Source organism: Sander lucioperca, chromosome 18 (assembly GCF_008315115.2).
Source record: "Sander lucioperca isolate FBNREF2018 chromosome 18, SLUC_FBN_1.2, whole genome shotgun sequence".
Lineage (NCBI taxonomy): Eukaryota > Metazoa > Chordata > Actinopteri > Perciformes > Percidae > Sander > Sander lucioperca.
In genome coordinates this window covers 30,360,882-30,370,172 of record NC_050190.1, presented here as the reverse complement: position 1 = coordinate 30,370,172, position 9,291 = coordinate 30,360,882, and the positions used below count along the sequence as shown (strand labels likewise).

Below are 9,291 nucleotides of genomic sequence, written 5' to 3'. Positions count from 1 at the left end.
ATCTCTCTCCCCCTTTCATATCTATCCACTTTCAAATAAAGGTTAAAAGACCCAAAAAATAATCTAAAAAAAAAAATTTCCACTTTGGTGTCAGTGAATGCAGATAGATGTACAGCTTGTGACACACTTTCTGGTTTTTAATGTGCATGCATCTTTGCTATGAGATAATGAGAGTATTATTATTATAGATTATTTTAAATGGTTAAGAATCTGTAAGTCCATCGGTTATTTAACAATAATATGTTACAACAAAACTTTTGTTTGGAAGTGTAAGAAAGTCCAAACTTAATCTGTTAAAGAACCTTAACAACATCTTGTTCCACAATCATCATGTTTAAAACAGAGAATTACTTTAAATGTTATGAAAGTATGAAATGATTGTCAAAATTTCATGACTTTATGGTGGAAGATTTAATTGTAAAAAGGTTTACATAAGCACGGACATCCAGATGATAAACACTAGGGGCTAGACAGAAGAACATTTAAAAAAATATATAAAAATAGAATCTGCACACTTTTTTATTAATCACCAGGTTAATGTTACATTAAGAAAAAAAAAACCAAAACTGTGTGGTGGGTTATACATCCATGGTGAAAATGCATATATTAACTAGAAAATGGATTTCCTGCAGAAAATGAGCGTGCATTCTGAAAAGCTAAATTGCTAAAGCTAAACTGAATTGATAGCTTAACTGCATGAGCAGAAGGTGAAGTAGTGAGAATAGTTGGAAAAGTGGGAATGGTTTGGATTGAAAAGTTGAATAACACAAAGTGAATTATTGACTTTAAATGTTCAATAATGCCAAAAGATGAAGATCATTGAATGGTTTTAATTTATTTTCTAGCTGAAAGTATGAATAAGTAGAGAAGAGAGAGCTGTAAGGAACATTTATGAAAATGCAGAAATATGAAACAATTTGTTGGAAAAATCTCAAATGCATTGCACTGCACTGCTGAAAACCTGAAAGTTGAAATGTAAAACTGTCAGAGTTGGAACCTGAACTGTATTACCTAAAGAAGCTAAGAGCTGAAATACCTTGCTTAAAAAGCTGGAAGCTAAACTGGAATACTGTCAAAAGTGGAAGTTCAAATTAAATGACTGAAAAGACTGGAAGAAGAAATACGTATTATTATACGACATATCCATTGCATGGAACAAAAAAGCATCACCTTAAAAAACTGAAAGGTGAAATATGTTGCTTGTAAAAAAGGGGACTGTATGATTTTGCATTGAAAAAGCTGATAGATAAAATGCATTAATTACAAGCATGTTAAAAAAAAAGAGTTAAGGCATGGGAAATGCAGATGGATTGAAAGTTTATATATGACCTGAAGTTTACTGAAATGTAATTTAAATTGAAAGTAAGTAAGGTCTTTGAAGTAACTTTTATTTTGAATAATAATGTTGATGTCTTGCCACCAAACACTTATGTTCTGCTGTTATAATAAACATTTCAAACGCATTTGGATGCATATGTGTCCTGAGCCACTTAAGGACAGCCAACTGGACTGTGAGCAGAACTACATTTGTTTTGGTTGTATTATCATACATGTATTACATTGTTATTGAAAAGCTTTCATTATAAAGCAGCCACATCAGGAAATGTTGAGTCTTTATCAGCAGTAACTTAACACGACTCCTATAAGTGAACACAAAACATAAAATAAAGTACATATAATAAAGAAACTAAACTACAAACCAAAGAGCTGTATGCAAAGCTGAATGCACTGAGACCTTTACCTATTTCTGTCTTTTTGTGACAAACTTAGGCAAACAGCTTTGTTTTGCCATGGATGGAAAGTAGTCTTTTGATCTTCTGTGCAATTCTTCTTCTTCTTCTTCTTCTTCTTCTTCTTCTTCTTCTTCTTCTTCTTCTTCTTTATATATTATAAATTAAATATTATTGTTACAATTACAAATACACAAAACACACAGATATACACAAGATATACCATTAATACAAATTATTGACTTAATGTTGTGTTAATGCTCATATTATTGTCTGTAATTGTAATTTGTCTGTCTGGCGAATATATGGTTAGAAGAACTGCAGCAGTTGTCTGTCTAAGTGCAATGAAAAAAAGTGATAAAAAAGTCATAGTATAGTATGTCAAAGAAAGTCTGGAAGAACATTCAAACTCTACACAAAAAGGCCCAAGAGTCAGAGTCTGCAGTGGCTACTTGCTGGTAGATGGAGCAGGGCTAACCACTGATACACCGTGACTGACACATAATATAGTATGTTGAAACAGTCAGCAAAGTATGTCGAAAAAAGCCATTAAAAAGTCATAGTATACTATGTCAAAAAGGTCATAAAAAAGTCATAGCATAGTATGTTGTAAAAAGTCATAGAAAGTCATAGTATAGCGTATCCAAAAAAGTCATAGTATAGTATGTCAAAAAAAGTAATTGTAAACCGTATGTTGGAAAAAAGTAATGAAAAGTCATAGTATAGAAATATCGAGAAAAAAAAAAGTCATGGTATAGCATGTCTGAAGAAGTCCTAAAAAAAGTCATAGTATAGTATGCCGAAAAAAGTCACCAAGAAGTCATAGCCTAGTATGTTGGAAAAAAGTCATGGTATAGCACGTCGAAAAACTTCATAGTATAGTATGTCAAAAAATGTCACTAAAAAAGTCATAGTATAGCATGTCTAAAAAAGTCACAAAAAGTCATAGTATATCATTTAATATGTCGAAAGAAGTCATAGTATAGTATGTCTAAAAAGTGATAAAAAAGTCATAGTATAGTATGTCTAAAAAAGTGATAAAAAAGTCATAGTATAGTATGTCTAAAAAAGGGATAAAAAAAGTCATAGTATAGTATGTCAAAGAAGTCACAAAAAAGTCATAGTATAGTATGTTGAAAGTGGTCATAGTATAGCATGTCCAAAAAAGTCACGAAAAAGTCATAGTATAGTATGTTGGAAAAAAGTCATAGTATAGCTTGTTGAGAAAAGTAACAAAAAAGTCATAGTATAGTATGTCGAAAAAAGTCCCAAAAAAGTCATAGTATAGCTTGTCAAAAAAGTCACAAAAAAGTCAAAGTATAGCATGTCAAAAAAAGTCACAAAAAAGTCATAGTATAGTATGTTGGAAAAAAGTCATAGTATAGCTTGTTGAGAAAAGTAACAAAAAAGTCATAGTATAGAATGTCAAAGAAAGTCATACTATAGCATGTTGAAAAAAAGTCCCAAAAAAGTCATAGTATACCATGTCGAAAAAAGTCATGAAAGAGTCATAGCACAGTATGTCAAAAAAAGTCATAGTATAGCTTGTCGAAAAAAGTCTAAAAAAAAGTCCAGTATGCTGAAAAAGTCAAAGTATAGTATGTCCTCATAATAAACTGTCAAATAAACTTTATTTTATTTATCATGGGATTTGAGCCCTCAACCATTAAGGTATTGTAACAGCATTCTAACACACTGAGCTATCCACTCTGACATAGCTTTTCTTTGTCACAATGTATATTTGACTTCTTCATGTTATGTCTAAAAACATGATTTACTAGTCTTTTAAAAGGATTTAAACTTTAACCTCCAATTTTCATTTGATATTCAGCACCATAGCTTGGTGAGCTATTTGTGAAACTTGAAATGTACTAGTGCAAAGTTGTAAAGTTATTGTTCACATTACCATGGGCAGAAGATAAAAAAATCTCAAGAAAGAATTGGGGCTTGATGCTTTAACATTACATCATGAAATTATCATTTCAGTCAACTGCTTAACTTGGTGAGCTAATCCTGAACCTGTCAATTGCCAAGTTCGTTCTATCATTTGTTGTTCATACCAGCAAAAAGTCATAGTGTAATATGTCATAAAAGGCTCGTTAAAATCATAGTATAGTATGTCGAAAAAAGTCCCAAAAAAGTCATAACATAATATGTCGAAAAAGGTCACAAAAAAGTCATAGTATATTATGTTGGAAAAAAGTGATGCATGAGTGTAATGGTAGTTAGTATAGTGTAGTATGTCATAAAAGGCTCGTTAAAAGTCATAGTATAGTATGTCGAAAAAAGTCGTAAAAAAAAGTCATAGTATAGTATGTTGGAAAAAAGGACATAGTATAGCATGTCGAAAAAAGTCATAAAGAAGTCATAGTAAAGTATGTCAAAAAAGTCATAGTATAGCATGTCTAAAAGAGTCATAAAAAAGTCATAGCATAGCATGTCCAAAAAAGTCACGAAAGAGTCATAATATAGCATGTCAAAAAAGTCCCAAAAACATCATAGTATAGTATGTCGAAAAAAGTCAGAAAAAAGTCATAGTATAGCATGTGAAAAAAGTCCCAAAAACGTCATAGTATAGCATGTCAAAAAAAGTCACAAAAAAGTCATAGTATAGCTTGTCGAAAAAAAGTCACAAAAAAGTCATAGTATAGCATGTCGAAAAAAGTCCCAAAAAAGTCATAGTACAGTGTGTCGAAAAAAGTCATAGTATAGCATGTCAAAAAAAGTCACAAAAAGTCATAGTATAGTATGTCGGAAAAAAGTCATAGTGTAGCTTGTCGAAAAAAGTCACAAAAAAGTCACAGTATAGCATGTCGAAAAATGTCCCAAAAAAGTCATAGCATAGCATGTCGAAAAAAGTCAGAAAAAAGTCATAGTATAGCTTGTCGAAAAAAGTCACAAAAAAGTCATAGTATAGTATGTCAAAAAAAGTCCCAAAAAAGTCATGGTATAGTATGTGAAAAAAGTCCCAAAAACGTCATAGTATAGCATGTCAAAAAAAGTCACAAAAAAGTCATAGTATAGCTTGTCGAAAAAAAGTCACAAAAAAGTCATAGTATATATAGCATGTCAAAAAAAGTCACAAAAAAGTAATAGTAAAGAATGTCAAAAAAAGTCACAAAAAAGTCATAGTATAGTATGTCGAAAAAAGTCACAAAAAAGTCATAGTATAGCATGTCAAAAAAGTCCCAAAAAAGTCACAGTGTGTCGAAAAAAGTCCCAAAAAAGTCATAGTATAGCATGTCAAAAAAAGTCACAAAAAAGTAATAGTAAAGAATGTCAAAAAAAGTCATAGTATAGCATGTCAAAAAAAGTCACAAAAAAGTAATAGTAAAGAATGTCAAAAAAAGTCATAGTATAGCATGTCAAAAAAAGTCACAAAAAAGTCATAGTATAGAATGTCAAAAAAAGTCACAAAAAAAGTCATAGTATAGCATGTCGAAAAAAGTCACAAAAAAGTCATAATATAGTATGTTGGGAAAAAGTCACAAAAAAGTCATAGTATAACATGTCAAAAAAGTCCCAAAAAAGTCATAATATAGTATGTTGGAAAAAAGTCACAAAAAAGTCATAGTATAACATGTCAAAAAAAGTCACAAAAAAAGACATAGTATAGCATGTCGAAAAAAGTCAGAAAAAAGTCATAATATAGTATGTTGGAAAAAAGTCACAAAAAAGTCATAGTATAACATGTCAAAAAAAGTCCCAAAAAAGTCATAGTATAACATGTCAAAAAAGTCCCAAAAAAGTCATAGTATAGCATGTCGAAAAAAGTCAGAAAAAAGTCATAATATAGTATGTTGGAAAAAAGTCACAAAAAAGTCATAGTATAACATGTCAAAAAAAGTCCCAAAAAAGTCATAGTATAACATGTCAAAAAAGTCCCAAAAAAGTCATAGTATAGCATGTCGAAAAAAGTCAGAAAAAAGTCATAATATAGTATGTGGGAAAAAAGTCACAAAAAAGTCATAGTATAGCATGTCGAAAAAAGTCCCAAAAAAGTCATAGTACAGTGTGTCAAAAAAAGTCATAGTATAGCATGTCAAAAAAAGTCACAAAAAGTCATAGTATAGTATGTCGGAAAAAAGTCATAGTGTAGCTTGTCGAAAAAAGTCACAAAAAAGTCACAGTATAGCATGTCGAAAAATGTCCCAAAAAAGTCATAGCATAGCATGTCGAAAAAAGTCAGAAAAAAGTCATAGTATAGCTTGTCGAAAAAAGTCCCAAAAAAGTCATAGTATAACATGTCAAAAAAGTCCCAAAAAAGTCATAGTATAGCATGTCAAAAAAAGTCACAAAAAGTCATAGTATAGTATGTCGGAAAAAAGTCATAGTGTAGCTTGTCGAAAAAAGTCACAAAAAAGTCACAGTATAGCATGTCGAAAAATGTCCCAAAAAAGTCATAGCATAGCATGTCGAAAAAAGTCAGAAAAAAGTCATAGTATAGCTTGTCGAAAAAAGTCCCAAAAAAGTCATAGTATAGTATGTCAAAAAAAGTCCCAAAAAAGTCATGGTATAGTATGTCGAAAAAAGTCCCAAAAAAGTCATAATATAGTATGTTGGAAAAAAGTCATAGTATAGTATGTCGGAAAGAAGTCACAAAAAAATCAAAGTATAGATGTCAAAAAAGTCATAGTATAGCATGTCGAAAAAAGGCCCAAAAAAGTCATAGTACAGTGTGTCGAAAAAAGTCACAAAAAAGACATAGTATATAGCATGTCCAAAAAAGTCACAAAAAAGTCATAGTAAAGTATGTCGAAAAAAGTCACAAAAAGTCATAGCATAGTAAGTCGGAAAAAAGTCATAGTATATCTTGTCGAAAAAAGTCACAAAAAAGTCATAGTATAGCATGTCGAAAAAAGGCATAAAGAAGTCATAGTATAGTATGTCGAAAGTAGTCATAGTATAGCATGTCCAAAAAAGTCACAAAAAAGTCATAGTATAGTGTGTCAAAAAAAGTCACAAAAAGTCATAGTATAGTATGTCGGAAAAAAGTCATAGTATAGTATGTTGGAAAAAAGTCATAAAGAAGTCATAGTATAATATGTCGAAAAAAGTCATAAAGAAGTCATAGTATAATATGTCAAAAAAAGCCATAGTATAATATGCTGAAAAAGTCTTAGTATAGTATGTCCTCATAATAAACTGTGAAATTGTAAAATAAACTTTATTAAAAAAAAAAAAAACTCAAAATGAACCATATCATGAGGTTAGAACCCTCAACCATTGAGATTGCGCAACAGCATTCTAGCACACAGAGCTATCTGATCCACTTCATCATTGCCACGATGTTTATTTTACTTCTTCATGTTGAGTCTAAAAACATGATTGATTGCTCTTTTAAAAGGATTCAACCTTCAACCTCAAATTTTCATTTGATATTCAGCACCTTAGCTTGGTGAGCTATTTGTGAAACTCAAAATGTACTGGTGCAAAGTTGTAAAGTTATTGTTAACATTACCATGGGCAGAAGATGAAAAAATCTCAAGAAAGAAGTGGGGCTTGATGCTTTCACATTACATCATGAAATTATCATTTCAGTCAACTGCTTAACTTGGTGAGCTAATCCTGAACCTGTCAATTGCCAAGTTCGTTCTATCATTTGTTGTTCATACCAGCAAAAAGTCATAGTGTAATATGTCATAAAAGGCTCGTTAAAAGTCATAGTATAGTATGTCGAAAAAAGTCCCAAAAAAGTCATAACATAATATGTCGAAAAAGGTCACAAAAAAGTCATAGTATATTATGTTGGAAAAAAGTGATGCATGAGTGTAATGGCAGTTAGTATAGCTTGTCGAAAAAAAGTCCCCAAAAAGTCATAGTATAACAGGTCGAAAAAAGTAAAAAAAAAAGTCATAGTATAGCATGTCTAAAAAAGTAATTTAAAAGTCATAGTATAGTATGTCGAAAGAAGTCAAAAAGGACAGCTTCTCATTTTTAATGGTGTGTGCAGATATGCAGCAACAGTGTGTGTGTGTGTGTGTGTGTATGTGTGTGTGTGTGTGTGACCTAGAAGCAGGGGTCTTCAACAAGTCGCTAGCGAGCTACCGGTCGCTCACCAATAGGTTGACAAACTGAGACACAACAAATTACGACGTTATTGAATCCACCTCCTACAACACATAGATGGCCCTAGAGCTTAATCAGAACCTGAATATCACGTGACTAGAGCACCAGGTACGACGCTCATAATGTCATGAAATAAGAAAAATAAAAGGGAAATGTAACCTAACTTCTTAAGAATTCACTTCTCTTCTAATCATTTCCTCATCAAGCAAATTGCACAAATAGAAATGCTAAAATATAGGTTACACGTTACAAATAGCTGTTAAAACTTTCCTCTGCTCATCTTCTCATGAAAAATGTGATTTAGCATAATCACATATTTATAAATGTCATACTTTTCCTACAAGAACCGTGCTTGAGTGCAGTGCCTGTAAGTTTTGAGTTGCAGTACTTTCCTTTACAGGGAATGTCAATTCAATTCAATTTTATTTATAGTATCAAATCATAACAACAGTTATCTCAAGACACTTTACAGATAGAGAAGGTCTAGACCACACTCTATAATTTACAAAGACCCAACAATTCCAGTAATTCCCCCAAGAGCAAGCATTCAGTGCAACAGTGGCGAGGAAAAACTCCCTTTTAGGGATATACCTCGGACAGACCCAGGCTATTGGTGGGCGGGCGCCTGATTAGTAGTTGTAGTAGTTCAGGGTGTAGCAAGGCACTGCAGGGCATAGCAGGGTGTAGCAGGTCATAGCAGGGCGTAGTAGGGCATAGCAGGGCGCCGAGCACGGCAACCATGATTTAGGTGCCACCCTAATCCAAGGAAAACCGCGAGGTGAGAAAACATAAGGACTCCGGGGGAATAAGCACCCCAGAGCTAAGTTAGTAACAAGCATGAATGCACACAGATAAAAAGAGAGAGGAATCTTTTTACTTCATTAGTAATTGGTGAAGCCACGTGATGTTACAGTTGGCTGGATGTGACGTAATAGAGTTTATTGGTTTAAGAAGATCAATAAACACACTTGTCAGGTGAATCAGGAGCTGAAAATGACGTGTGTGTGTGAAAGTGTTCAAAGTGTTCTTTGTCTGCCATTGTATTTGTTTTTGTAGCAGCTTCCTCTGGAGGCACTTATGATGTTGTAAGTGTGTGTGCAAATACTCCAAACAGAGAAATGTGTGTGTGTGAGAGAGAAAGTTGTGGAATGTGTGTATTGAGAGATCTGTGTGTCATGTGTGGATGAATGTGTGTGTTATGAGGGAGGCAGAATATGTGTATGCATGTGAGTGTGTGAGTGTGTATTAATCTTGGCAATATCAGTCGCTTCTGGCTGCTGCTGTCGTCAAAGAGGAAGTCACATAAAACCTGGGTCGTGCTGCGGTCAAAGGTCACAGTTGAAAAGGAGATGGGAGGAGATGAGAAGAACTGGAAAACAAAACAGAAGCAGAGGAGTGTGTGTGTGTGTGTGTGTGTGTTGAAACTGGCCCCCATTCTTTGATTTGATTTAGATTTACTTCTTTTTCTACTCAATAAATTCCTTAGCTATTT

The 9,291-nt window shown here is 32.6% G+C and overlaps 1 protein-coding gene across 1 annotated transcript in view; it reads right to left on the bottom strand.

The window, feature by feature from the left end:
* Positions 1-1,467: 1,467 nt before the first annotated feature.
* Positions 1,468-9,291, bottom strand: part of dglucy (D-glutamate cyclase) — a 33,177-nt gene continuing 25,353 nt past the window's right edge. The window contains exon 15 of the transcript XR_004895723.1: positions 1,468-1,481. The gene's annotated coding sequence lies outside the window, so the exon portion shown is untranslated. The remainder of the gene's footprint in view (positions 1,482-9,291) is intronic.